Here is a 14,447-nt window from a genome sequence, read left to right as displayed (position 1 = left end):
TGTAGTAATCAGCAGCCAGCCAAAGTGCAAATACATTTGGAATTATTTTAGTGCTTCTAAAGCATTAATCTCTAGCAGCGAGTCAGCAGGATGACGTGCAGCAGGGATGTCAAACTCAATCCGCACAGAGGGCCAAAACTCTAAACACACTTTAGGTTGCCGGCCGAACAGGATAAACGTTTATTGCCAGGCATGAAAAAAACCCTCTGCCCCATGGAGGAGGCAGCCGCCTGCTCAGTTGAGCAGAGAGGGGCCGGTGATGGTGGCCTGCCTGGTGCTGCCAGCTCACCGGGCATGAAAACCCCCTTTGCCCCATGAAGAAGGCCCCGTGGAGAAGGCAGCCGCCTGCTCATTTGGGCAGAGAGGGGATGGCAGCAGCGGCAGCTTGCCTAATACTACCAGGCATGCAAACCCCCTCTGCCTGATGGAGAAGATAGCCACCTGCTCGTTGGGCAGAGAGGGGGCAGCGGCCTGCCTGGTGCTGCCAGCTCTCCTCTCGTGCCGTGCAAGCCAGCAGCGCCAGGCATGCAAAACCCCACTGCCTCACAGAGAAGGCAGCCACCTGTTCCATTGGGCAGAGAGGAGATGGCGGCGGCGGCAGTCTGCCTAGTGTTGCCAGCTCTCGCACTGTGCGAGCCAGCAGCACCGGGCATACAAACCCCCTCTGCCCAACGGAGAAGGTAGCCGCCTGCTCCGTTGGGCAGAGAGGGGGCGGCGGCCTACCTGATGCTGCCGGCTCTCCTGCCATGCCAGCCAGCAGCGCCAGGCATGCAAAAACCCACTGCCCCACAGAGAAGGCATCTGCCTGTTCCATTGGGTAGAGAGGAGATGGCGACAGCGGCAATCTGCCTAGTGTTGCCAGCTCTCGCACTGCGCGAGCCAGCAGCACCGGGCATACAAAACCCCACTACCTCACAGAGAAGGTAGCCGCCTGCTCCGTTGGGCAGAGAGGACACAGCAGCGGCAGCAGCCTGCCTTGTGCTGCCGGCTCTCACATTGCGCGAGCCAGCAGCACCAGGCATACAAACCCACTCTGCCCAACAGAGAAGGCAGCCGCCTGCTCCGTTGGGCAGAGAGGGGGAAGCGGCCTGCCTGGTGCTGCCAGCTCTCGTGCCATGCCAGCCAGCAGCGCCAGGCATGCAAAACCCCACTGCCCCACAGAGAAGGCAGCCGCCTGTTCCATTGGGTAGAGAGGAGATGGCGGCGGCAGCAGTCTGCCTAGTGTTGCCAGCTCTCACACTGCACGAGCCAGCAGCACCGGGCATACAAACCCCCTCTGCCCCACAGAGAAGGTAGCCACCTGCTCCATTGGGCAGAAAGGGGGCGGCGGCAGCGGCTTGCCTGGTGCTGCCGACTCTCATGCCGTGCGACCTGGCAGTGCCAGGCTTGCAAACCCCCTCTGCCCTGCGAAGAAGGCAGCCGCTTGCTCCATTGGCAGAGAGGAGATGGTGGCGGCGGCAGCCTGCCTAGTGCTGACCACAGGGCATACAAAACCCTTCTTTCCCATGGAGAAGGCAGCCGCCTGTTGCTCCTTTGGGCAGAGAGGGGGTGGCAGTTGTGCTCTGCAAACCTCCTCTGCCAGACAGAGAAGGCAGCCGCCTGCTGCTCCATGGGGCAGAGCGGGCATGGTGGCCTCCTCCCCTGTGGGTCCCATGCGACAGCCACCCCCACGCACCATCATACTTGCAGGATAAGGTAAGTGGTGATGCAGGGGGTGCAGGGTGCAACACGGGAATCCATGGGGGGGCTGAAAATGTGGATGCCACCCTGGGTGCAGCTTTGCCTAGCTTCACCTCTGCTTCAGGCCAACCTCCAGGTGAGGCCAGGAGATCTCCCAGAATTACAACTCCCAGAATTACAGCTGGCAACCACAGATGCAGGCGAAACGTCAGGAGAGAATGCTGCTAGAACACGGCCATACAGCCCGGAAACCACACAGCACCCAAGTGATTCCGGCTGTGAAAGCCTTCTACAATATAGAAAGGAAATGCTTGGGTCATAAAATTAGCAGGTAGTAGATGATGTGAAAGACCTGAGACGCTGGAGATACATTGCCAAAGTATAGACAGAATTGAGCATGAGAGACCAGTGGTCTTACTGAAAGGCAACTTCATGTGATGTAGGTATAAGGAGGCAGAAGAACAGGAATGATGGCTCCTTTGATGAATCTCCTTTTTGTTTTATTTGTCCTCACTAACTACCACTATCACTGCTGAGACTTTTGAACTGTCTCATGCCTTTCTGTCTTACACTTTTGAATGATTGTGAATCTGCCACAATAACATTCTTTATATTAAAGTCAGAAATATATGGCACAAGTGAGGCTTATTGAAATAATAATTCAGAACGGTTTTGTTGGCTGTTGTGGGTTTGCTAGGCTGTGTGGCTGTGGTCTGGTTGTTTTTGCTTCTAACATTTTGCCCGCATCTATGGTTGGCATCTTCAGAGCAACTTGGAGGAGTTTTGAGTATAAAGCATTTTATTTTCGAAGAGATGAATTATTCATTACATACATGTTTGTTTGTTTGTTTGTTTGTTTGTTTGTTTGTTTGTTTATTCATTCCATTTGGTAAACCGCCCTACCCCCAAAGGGGGTACATTTATAACATTTTATAATTAAGGAAAACATTTTATAATTAAGGAAAAGCAAAGGGCATCTTGACGCAATATATTCTGGAGTATTGTGGGTTGTCCTCTGAAGATGCCAGCCACAGATGCAGGCGAAACTTCGGGAGAAAATGCTACTGGAACACGGCCATACAGCCCAGAAAGACCACAACACTCCAGTGATTCCGGTTGTGAAAGCCTTCGACAACGTAATATATTCTTGACTAATTTATGATTGATCAGATCTATTGTTGTGTGGTATTGTACTTTATACAAATAAGTACTTTATACAAATACGCCATGTTTTCAGAAGTTAAATTAAGAACTAATACTGGCAACAGCAGTTATTCATCTATTGGGCAAAAATATAGCTGAAGGTTGTTTATCCTCGAGCTATTTCAGTCTCTAATTTCCTCCACTGATATTAATAATTTTATCATTTGTAAGTTTCTTTTTGCTTAATTGATTTCTTATGTAAATATTTACCATGTTTCATGATTTATTTAAACAGCAGGTGACTTATAATCAGACATGTCCTTATTGTTTGTACTTTGTACAAATATGACTAGACCATTGGACAAATGTATTCAGAAAGATAAGCTATATTGGAAATATGTAATTTAATGAAAGTACTGAAAGTTTTCAGTCTTGTTTGTGACTGGTCCTATTTTGTCACCTTTCCTATATGTTACCCATTAAATTATATTCTTGACTATAAAGTTATACTTTTTTTCAAAATTATTCATGATTGGTTTTAAGTATTTCAAAAGCTTTATTTTTATAACAATTACAAGCTAGGACTCAAAAGGAATTTCAGGAGAAGGACACAATTTGAACCTCTCTGGCCCTTTCTGCACATGCAGAATAATGCACTTTTAATCCACTTTCACAATTGTTTGAAAGTGGCCTTTGCTATTCTGCACAGCTTCAAAGTGCACTGAAGTAAATTAAAAGTGTATTATTCTGCATGTATGGAAGGGGCCTCTGTCTTTACAGTTTCTGTTTTTTAGTAACATTTTATTCTCTCTGGAGAATTTTCAGCTCATATATTTTTCTCTATACCTTAGGCATCCATCTATTCGACAGAAACCCCATCAATGTCAATTAATATTACAGTTTTGCTGTTTATATCACCCACTATTTCTGTTTTCCATTTCCAGGCAGTTCCAGACCTCTCCCCTTTTCCTCCTACCTTTCCTCCTTCTTACCTAGCAACTAAATATTAGCTACAAGAATAAGACAAGACAAAAACATTAATGGAATTAAAAATATAAAGAAGAATATAAACTGAAAAGTTATGCGATGATGTGGTAATCTCAGCTACCAAGCCTAACAGTACACTGAAATTTGTAATAGAGCAAAATCACAAATTTGGAATGTATTTGGGTTATAGATTGAGCAACAATGAGGCTAATGACATTAAATATGATGAAAAGGGAACAAGGAGAATTAGAGATGATAGAAAACTGCACTGTTAACTAAAAAGACAATCAAGTATTTTGGACTAAATATTTGACCCCATGTCCCTATAGGCCATACGCCTCTGCTGGCCAAACATAAGGGGTGTCCACCAATGGCTCATCTTCATCCTGAGGAAAAGTGACTAGTGGGGTGCCACAGGGTTCTGTACTGGGCCCAGTGCTATTCAATATTTTTAACCAATGACTGATGATGGAATAGAGGGTATCCTAATCAAATTTGCAGATGGTGCCAAATTAGGAAAGGTAGCTAATACCCCAGAAGACAGGGTCAGAAATAATTCAAAATGACCCAGACAGATTAGACAGCTGGGCCGAAACTAACAAAATATATTTTGACAGAGATACAAGTAGGCAGAAAAAAATAAATGCACAGATATCAGATGGGTGACACCTGGCTTGACAACAGTACATGTGAAAGGGATCTGAGAGTCTTAGTAGACCACAAACTGAAAGTCAGTCAGTGGTGTGGTAGGGCGCAGTCCAAGAATAGCGCTATGGTCAGTTTTAGGTTTGGGGGGTTTGTTACAATTTTGGGAACAATTTATGATTGATTAAACTAAATAAAAATAACAGGGTTAGGACTAAGGCAAGGGCAAGTGTTAAGGCAAAACCCCGAAACCTGAACCTGACCATAGCCCGATTCTGGGACTGCGCCCTAGATCTCAATGTAACACTAAGGCAAGGCCGAGCCCCTGCCCCTGCCCTTGCCTTAACCCTAACTTAATGTGGTGCCCCCATCCCCCATTGTTTCCAATGGGAGCTAATAGGAGATGTGGGCTGTACTTTGAGGGTCCATAACCATAACCCTGAACCAAGCTTCACCATACCTGGATGGTATCATCAGGATAGTCTCCTGCTGATACCACCCAGGTTTTGTGAAGTTTGGTTGAGGGGATCCAAAGATATGGACCCCAAAGGGGGACCCCATCCCCCTTTGTTTCCAATGAGAACTAATAGGAGATGGGGGCTACACCATTGAGGGTCCATAACTTTGGACCCACTGAACCAAACTTTACCAAACCTGGGTGGTATCATCAAGAGAGTCGACTAAAGATACCGTGAAATTTTGGTGCTGCTAGCTTAACAATTGCACCCCTGACAGCAGGCACCCTCCAAATTTCCCCAGATTCTCCTTTTAAATCCACCTGCTTTTGCATGGACTTAAAGGGAGAATGTGAGGGAGAATCCACCCAAAACATCATCACTTTCAATGTTGTTTTAACTGGGGACCCCAGATTGTCCCTTTAAGGTGGATTTAAAAGAGGAATCTGGGCTCCCTAGTTTAAACACCATTGAAAGTGATGCTTTTGGGGGGTGAATTCCACTGGAGGTGTTTTATGAGAGATGATGTTGACATTTGTTTGGTAAATGTTTTGCTTGGGGTGATTTGTGAGAGATTTACATGCTTAATACCCACTTGCACTGGCTTGGAGCTGTTTCTCAGGCTAACAACCTACCTCATAGGATTGGTGTGAGGACAAAGGTAGGAAAGAGAGTTGGTGGAGAGAGAGAAATGTATGTTTTTCTGGGGGTGGGAGGTATTTTGTGAGCTGGTGCAAAAATTATTGTTTGGTAGTGATGGGGGAGAGTGGCTGCCCATACGGGGCGGGGGGGGGGGGCGCCTAACTCAGGTATTGTTCCCAGGCTCCAGTTTGCCTAGATACGCTTCTGGGTGTGGCAGCCAAGAAAGCCAATGCAATTCAGGGCTGCATCAATAAGAGTATTGTGTCTAGATCGAGGGATGTATTAGTACTACTCTATTCTTCACTGGTCAGAATTCACTTGCAATACTTTGTGTAGTTCTGGGCACCAAAATTGAAGAAGGATATTGACAAGCTAGAACTGGTTCAGAGGAGGGCAAAATGATTAAAAAAAAACTGGATTCCAAGCAGATTCCAGCAGTGGTGTAGGAGGTTAAGAGCTCGTGTATCTAATCTGGAGGAACCGGGTTTGATTCCCAGTTCTGCCGCCTGAACTGTGGAGACTTATCTGGGGAATTCAGATTAGCCTGTACACTCCCACACACACCAGCTGGGTGACCTTGGGTTAGTCACAGCTTCTCTCGAAGCTCTCTCAGCCCCACCTACCTCACAGGGTGTTTATTGTGAGGGGGGAAGGGCAAGGAGATTGTAAGCCCCTTAACTTGTAACTTGTAATTGGGATAGCGGTTTCTGCAAGTTCTTTGCGGGTTGCCACATGTCTATGTATAATTTTCTTAACATTTTGGTAAAAAACTTAGCCAGTAGTCTAAGCAGAAAATCTGGCAGAGTATTTGTGTTTCCTTTGATATTAATGGAGAGAAGCAGGAGATCATTTGATTGAGTGAATCACTGATCTCTTCAGTATTATGAACTTTGCTTTTAGTTCATTCATGATATGGTTTTAATTTGTCATTTAATTCTAGTTCATTCATGATATGGGTTTTTAATTAATTTGTTATTTAATTCTACATGTAATAAACAGCACTTTTAATGGAAAATTATATTCTTTATGATGCCCACACATATTCCATCTCAGGAGAGTGTAAGGTTTTGGCATTTACCATATGATATACAGGCCCTGATAGAATTCTAGGGGCATACCGCAAAACTGTTCAATAAAAAAAAATAGATTGCCCACTCAGTATCAACTGTAGTTGCAGAAGACTGCCTAACTGCAGTAGCATGTCAGTTTCTCATGATCTGGTGGTGGTAGAAGACTGCCTGGCATCAGTGGCAGCATGCAAAGTTCTGCCCAAGGTCAGTTTCTCCTTCTCTGACAGCAACACTGCTGTCATAAGTATTGATGCTGCCAGGACCACTGTGGCTCCCAGCCTTCCCCACCCACCAATTGTGATGTGGCTGGGACTAATGATGGCTCCTAGCCTGCCTCTCACTGCCCATGCGCAGATAATGCTTTTTCTAACCCTCTCAATGTATTTGTATATATTTTCAGATTTATTTATTTATTTGAAACTTGGAAAGTCACTCAGATTTGCAGAGCTATCTGCTCTCTTCCTGTGTAGCCCCAATCTGCAGATTTATATATCCACAGATGGGACTCATGCTTGGAAAACAGATGTAAACTTAAAGGTAATCTAGAAAAGCTGGGGTGGGGGGGACAGCTCACTTATTCTTCCAAATAGCCCTTCTTTACTCTCGAGTAACCTACATTGTATCTCTTCTCCCAACCAGTGTAATTTTATTTTCTGTTTTTCTAAATCTGTATAAAGGTTAAATTGTTAAATTACTCCCCACTGTTCTTGGTAGATAGAAGAACAAGTAAATAATCACAGCTGTGTCAAGAAGGGTGACAGAGAGAATCTGCAGGGAGATATTACTTCTGATATTTGTAGGCAGCATCTGAACCAAATAAAACCTGCTTTTCTGCTACCGTGTAACCTTCTTGAAAGGCCAAGATGGTTTACGACTTCAGCAACATTCTTATCAGTTAAATTGTGGGGTTGAAGTGCCTGGTCACAGAAGCTAATGCTTCGTTTCCTAAATTTATGAGAAGGGAGCAGGGAAAATAGAACAAATCCAAGCAACACAATAGTGAATATATTCTTTCAAGCTGGAATGCAGATATATGAAGAAATCACAATTTAAATTGGCCTTATTGGATTTCAGAGCAAATAAGCAGCTTTTCAGCTCTGATATATATATATTTTAAAAAATATCATTCTTAATATGGTTCTATAGGGAAAAATGAGCAAAGGACTATGAATCCATTTTAGACTGAAGTTTACAGACTGTCGAGATGGTTGTATGCTATTCTACATTGTCAGGAAGGCTGAAATAATTTACAAGGTTGCAAAAATAATATGGAAAATAATTTTTAAATCCATTTTTGAACCCATTACAAACTTGATACAAGTAAATTTAAAACTAATTTTCACACATATGCTGCAATAGTGAGAAATCAGCTCAAATATGCTTGTAGTAAAAATATGTGGGTTACTCTCAGTAAGTTTTAGGATTTTAATTTTGCCTTTTTTGTTCTTTCTTTCATTTTTTCACAGTCTTTCAGTCTTTCAATACTGTCTGTAAATTCTATCGATTTTAATATGCATAGTTTCATTTTATTTGACATTAAAAACAGCACAAGCTGTTTGTTTTTTTTAAAGCTACCTTCTGTAGGCAGGGGCTCAGCAATTAGGGTAAACTACAATAATCATGTTCATAAAAATGGAAACTTTTCAAATCATTGTGCACTGCTATCCTAAAAAAAGAAGGGAGTCTTTACTGACCCATGGGAAGTCACATCACAATGTTTACCAGGCAGACAATGTTTACAGGGTGGTTTTCAATTGTCATCCCCTGTCATCTACACTTTACCCTCAGCAAGTTGGGTACTCCTTTCACTGACCTCAGAAGCATGAAAGGCAGAGTCAACCTTGAGCCAGCTACTTGAAACCAACTTCAAATAGGATTGAACTCAAGTCACGAGCACAGCTTTGACTGAAGTGCTGCAGTTTGCCACTCTGCACCACAGGTCCTAGTCAATGTAAATTTGAGATTGTCAGGCCATCCTGCAAAATTGTTGAGGTTATTAGTATGGCTTGGGAAGTCCAAGAGTAGTTCAGACAGTAAATAGGTCAGTGTCAGATATTTTATGATAGTAGATAGTATCATGACAAAGTAATGTTGAATGCCCTTGGGAAACAAATAAAAGTGTGTTTACAACTCCTCAGTGTCAGATAATGGGAATTGAGCAATAACAGCCTTTTGCAGCTCCAGGAGTAGAGGAGGGAGCAATGGCCAATAGTAGAATCATGAAGTAAACAGTTTGACTGGAAAAGGCCACAGCTTTTATCAAACAAAATCACTGTAACATGGGTGCAGCATAGGGCATGAATCCAGAATCAGGAGACGTGCCTATCAACTGATGACACCAACCATGCCTCCAACTCACCTGTAGGGGGAGCAACATGGAATGGCAAGTCCTGGGTTCCACATGAGTGGAAGCCACTGATTGATTCCCTTGCCATCTGAGAGTGAGAGCCAGATAACTGTCCCTAAGCTGGACATATCGCTGAATGCACCCAGCCCCATGACTCCTGATCTCCAAAGTTTCTATAACCATATCCAAGAAAGCAGGCTGTTGTGAACGCTGTGAAGCCAAACATCCTGACCCCTTTCAAAGAAGTTGCACATTGTCTACCTGAAAGAGAGCCACCTGTCAGAAAGAAATCCAGATGCCATATGATGGAGCCATCTAGTGCCTCTAGGAGCTGCAGGGCCACCTTGCTTGTTTTCCTCTTCTCAATGTTGACCTGATCTGGGGAAATGGTCCCATACCAACTGTGTCAATTCAGCAGTTCAGACCAGAAGAGCCATGAAATAATGGCCTGCAGGTCTGCATCTGTGGCCAAAGAGAGATCCATCCCTTCCCTGCCAGTGAGGTCATTTTTGCCTGGCTGGATAATCATTTGGAAAACCATGATGGGTGAGGTGACAAGTGATGGTTGACAGAAAAGCCACAAGTGACGATTGACACAAAAGTTGATAAAAGTATTGGGAGTACGCCCCCTGTATCCAGTTCAGGAGGTTGCGAGTGAGTCATCCAGCCCCAGGGCTGTTTCCCATCTGGATGAGGATGCATAGATCCTCATCCAGTGTATAGTGCTGTGTAGGAATATGCAAAAACATTTGACAAAATTCAGATTTGGGTCTAATGCACCTGGGATTTTTCAAACCTTGATATTCCAAAAGCTCCATATCAGAAACATCCAGGATCCCTCCCAAATGGGTTCATTAGACCAAATTCAATTTTACCACTCTCTCCTTTCCCCTCACCTCCACCTTCACCCACTTTCCTCAAATCAGGAGTCTAACAGCAGCAGTGGCTGCCACGTTGAGCCTGGAGGCAGTAGCAGTGCAGCTCTGTGTTGACCTTTCTGGCTATCAGATAAGGGAGAGGGAGAGGAAAGGGGAGAGGGAATTCCCTCCCAGTCTTTTTGGTACCAACACGGGGCTACCTGTTTTAATCCATAAGTGCTCTTTTGCAGTTTGCACATGAGAGGCTTGCCCTTGTGTTGTTCAAATCCTGGTGGTTGTTCCATGTAAACATCTTCTTTTATTTCTCCATGTAGAAAGGAAAGTCTTTATGTCTAGGTGCTCAACTTGCATCCTTCTTGCAGCTGCAATACTCAGGAGCAGTCTCACAGAAGTGTGCCTGACCATGGTAAAAAAGTTTCATCATAGTCTTCTCCAAATTTTTGAGAGTAGCCTTTTGCAACCAGTCTTACCTCGTCTTTTTATACATCCCCTTCTGCATCATGCTTGGACTTGAAGACCACTTGCGTCCTACTGCCTTCTTTCCAGGTGGTAATTCTGTAAATGGCCATGTTTTGTTTTGAGTTAATGCTCCAAGCTCTTCTTCTGCTACTTCCCTATATCTCTCTGCTTCTCTAGCAGGCATCCTTGCACTATTCTCCCATGTAGAAAGCTCTGGAACCATTACTGCTTTTGCAAGGTAAGCAGGTGGTACGCCCATGTTTGTTCTGCTGGAACACCTGAGACTTGCAGCCCTTTCTGGCTGAACAGGTTCTGCAGATGCTCCATGTGCACTGTCCATGGTGTTGTCATCCTCAAGTGTAATGTCCATGGTATTCAGAGAGACTGTGTCTGGCTGCTGCACTTGATATTTTTGCTCTGCTGAGATGAAATCAGTGTAATCTACTTTCTCCTTTTTTTAGTTTTGATAATTTATTTTACTTTTGTGAATTTACTGCCACCTCTGATTAAAGGTTTCTGGTTAAATTGTAAATAATTAATGCCTAATAAAAGTTATTGTATTGTATACTTTTTCCTTTTCATCAACATAAACTGCACCACAAATCCTTAATTCACCAGTCTGAGAGCTTGTGAGGGGGTGGAGCTCAGGGACAGGGCTGCCTGCTGCCAAGCCCTGCCCCCTGGCCTCTGTGCAGGCCAACTCCTAGCATCTCCATGGCCTGGGGACACCAGGAGCTGGCCTGCACAGAAGCCAGGGGGTGGGGTTGGCCAGGGGCAGGTGGCCCTGGCAGGCACTGTGGCTGCCCACCACCGAGCCTGAGCCAGCCTGCAGGGAAGCGGGGGGCTCAGTGGTGTGCAGCGGGGACCCCCCACATGACTAAAAGGCATGCGCCCAGGCGTCATGGGTGATCTTATGTCCCTATTGGCCATACGCCTCTGCTTAGACAAAATATCAGGTTGGATCCAGGCAACTTTTTCACTCAATCTTCTCACATTGCCTTCTTTATTCCTTTCCTCTTAAAACATGGCAGGTTCCCAGGATCACCAGCCCTTTATTTTCAGTGGTCAGTGGGAATCCCCCTGTCTTTTTCAGGAGCAGAAAAGCTGCTTGGAACTAATCCATAGTGCTAGACTTTTTAGTAAGTGTATCCAAGGATTACTTTTAAAAAAAACTTTTTGAATCACTGCCTCGTGACTCTCATGAGTAAAAGATGACTCTCATGAGTAAAAGAATAGGACCATCCATGAAGTATCTGTCATTTTTTGTCACACTTTGCCTCATTCTAGCCACAAAAAGTTTTTTTCATCAGTATTTTGCAGTTAGTTCACATACAGTTCAACTTGAACACCACTTGAACACCACTTCATACAATACAGTCATAAAATCAGTCTATGTATTATAATGAAGAGATATCAACAGATACTCTGTTGCTGTATGCATGCATGCATTAATCAGCTCTTATTTGCTTTTCAAATAAAGACAGAATAGCATCCTATACAGTCATATTAAAATGAATATATTTTGGGGATAACATTTGCAATATTTAAAATGCAAAGTATGTTTCCTCTATGTTCTAGTTGTCTTCTTAATCATAGCATAGTATTCAGACTACTTTCTAGCAAATACGTTGGGAAAATGCCTAGCATATGTACTAAAAAGAGCCTAGTAGGAGAGGTTTCAATCTTGCTTGTGCAGTAAGAATTCCATGTGTGATGTGAAATAAGATATGGAGCTGATAAAGGGGCCAAATTAACAAAAAACTGAAAGGACTGAGGATCTAAAAACACTTATCTTGTTTCAGAGAATATGCTTTTCCATGTAGAAGGTCACTTTGAACACAGACTGATTGTTGGTTACTATTTCCACCTGAACAAAACAGAATCCCTCTAGTAATTAATTCTTTTGTTGTCTACTTGCTTACCATATACAGTGAAAGAAATGATACCATAGTGTGAAGGATGCTCCTGTTCCCCAGAATAAATCATGAATCATCAAGATGTGCTCTGGAGATCACTTATATACAGCTAACAAAATGACTACCTGTGATGAGGGTGCGCGTGTGTGAAGACTGACAAGCAGCTTCTATTACAAATAAAGAACATTATTCTTCGCAGTGCTAGAAGGCAGCTAATAATGTAGCCACCATGTCCCCAACAATAGCTGCATCACACTGGCTTCCCTCATCCTGTCTTTGCCAGCAAAAAGCAACAAAATGTTTCTCTATGAATGTTTTATCTTGGGGACTAAGGAGACTGCTAAGGGAACTCAGAGATCAAACCCTAGATTGGACAAGCAATTGAACAGCAATAGTGTATTTTTCTATTTAACATATTTTTCTGGAAAGTTACATTTGAATTTTATATATTGTACTGACATTGAATTTTGGGGGTTACATTGGAGGCTTTTCTAAATCTTCAGCAATAGGACTGCCATCTCTCAGCTCATTCTGTCTTGTAAGCCTGCTAAAATAATCACAGAACACACCACTTGCTTCTTTTCCCTTGAACTTTTAAACAATAGTTTCGATTAAGATGACCTACTCTGACCCAGGCCAGGCTAGGGCATCTAAGCAGTATCAGTCCTGATTAGTACTTGGATAGGAGACCACCAACTCTTTGGGGGTCACCATATGTTGACTGATTTGTTGTTTGGAGTTCAGGAGATGACCTAGCTTCAAAATGGAATGCACAAAGGCCTGCCTGCCTTCATAACCCTAAAACCTTCTCTATTCACTTGCCTAAGTATGCAGGAAAATTGTAGCTTCCTAGTAAAAGCATTTTTTTGAAGTCTAATGTACCTTTGTGAAAACACACACAGGTCAAAGGCCTCATGCTTTCAGGAAAAATGAGTCATTTCACTGATGTTGAAACTGTTATTCCTGGCTACCTGGCACAAGGAAAATGGGTTCTGTCCACTGAGATATGGAGACTACAAGAATGTGTGAGCTTTCGTCACTTATTCTCTCTAGCATTTTTTCTATTGGAATTTGCTCATTATAAAAATTCATGCACAGCAGGTGCTAAAATGAGTACACTTTTAAACCTAAGTTCAAAGCACTCCAGTGAACAAATATTTCCTACAGGTCACAGTAGGGGGGGAAATCAATGCTGAGAGATCTGCCTCAAAGTTGTCGTGCATGTCTGTAGGCAATTGCCAGTAAGTGGGAAATGAACCTTTTTGGTATAGTGTTATACTTTCACAAAAAGCTGTTGAAGCCAAAATTGCATGTGTCAAATTTATATTCAGCCACTGTTTTCTGACAATGGAATGATTGTGTTAATAGTATGCAATTTTTTAATTATATGTGGCTGTGTAAAAGAAGTTCTGTCCAACAATGTTTCTAGTATTGTACTGTGAAAAAAGTCTAATACCATTATTCTGTAAGAAAGCAATATATGCAAGGCAATAAGAGGACTAAAGATGGAACAAAAATGTAGGAAGTGTAAGCAGAGATAAATGAGAGTAAAAAATGAGAGTAAAATGTAAAAAAAAATCAAAGCAGCATATTTAGATTGTAAATACAAAGGGCAATTAGAGAATTCTCATCCAACACCCTCTGGATTCTCTTGTCAATATGTTTAAAATATGAAATGAATAGATCCATCTGTGCTTGTAAATCAGATTAAGCATATAGAAGTGACAAAATAAATTAATTGGTTCCCTCGAGGCTCACATCAATTCTATGCAAGCCAGAAACAAGGAGAAAACCTTCAGGCACTGTATGCTCATAGAGTTGCTGAAATGATACTTTGCGGGATGGTGTGGGAAAGAGCTAAAAATAGCAAAGAATTGCATGCTTAAGCTGTTCCAATGTCAGCCTACACTGAATCAGTGTTTGGAATAATGTTTCAAGCTATTTTATTTTATACTTGAAAGAACAAATATGTACTTGGAACTGGGCGGTCCAACCAGATTGAATTGACTTCTAAAACAGAATTACTAGAGACCTTTAGCCAGTGCTTTGGTTGAAAAAGACCTCCACTCACACTGTGCCACCATTAGCGGAGTTACACCCTTTTAAGTCCATTGAAGTCAGTAGTATGATATTGCTTACAATGGCACTGAGCATGGCAGAAGATGTGCATAAAAAGCAGAGACTCTTCCCCATCTTACATGCTGTGACGAATGCATTTATCCTGC

This window comes from Sphaerodactylus townsendi, linkage group LG10 (assembly GCF_021028975.2).
Source record: "Sphaerodactylus townsendi isolate TG3544 linkage group LG10, MPM_Stown_v2.3, whole genome shotgun sequence".
NCBI classification, from domain to species: Eukaryota; Metazoa; Chordata; class Lepidosauria; order Squamata; family Sphaerodactylidae; genus Sphaerodactylus; species Sphaerodactylus townsendi.
The sequence above is the reverse complement of the archived record's forward strand: the minus strand, read 5'-3'. Positions refer to the sequence as shown.